Genomic DNA, 247 nt, shown 5'->3' on the forward strand with positions numbered 1-247 from the left:
CTTTTTTTTTTTATTTTTTTCAGTTTTTTAAAGCATTTTTTTGTAAAAACTGAAAAAAATGTAAAAAAAGAAAAAAAAAATTGTTTTTAATAAAATATTTTCTTTTTTTAAAAGATGAAAAAAAATATTTTTAACAAATTATTTTCGTTTTTGAAAAAATATTTTTTTCAGTTTTTTTAAAGCAGTTTTGTTGTAAAAACAGAAAAAATATTTTGTTTTTTAACAAAATATTTTCGTTTTTTAAAAA

The 247-nt window shown here is 12.6% G+C and overlaps 1 protein-coding gene across 2 annotated transcripts in view; it reads right to left on the reverse strand.

Moving 5' to 3' along the window:
* Positions 1 to 247, reverse strand: part of LOC109220002 (probable polygalacturonase) — an 11,561-nt gene that overhangs the window by 2,337 nt on the left and 8,977 nt on the right. The gene's annotated exons all lie outside the window — the stretch shown is intronic.

Source organism: Nicotiana attenuata, unplaced genomic scaffold (assembly GCF_001879085.1).
Source record: "Nicotiana attenuata strain UT unplaced genomic scaffold, NIATTr2, whole genome shotgun sequence".
NCBI lineage: Eukaryota > Viridiplantae > Streptophyta > Magnoliopsida > Solanales > Solanaceae > Nicotiana > Nicotiana attenuata.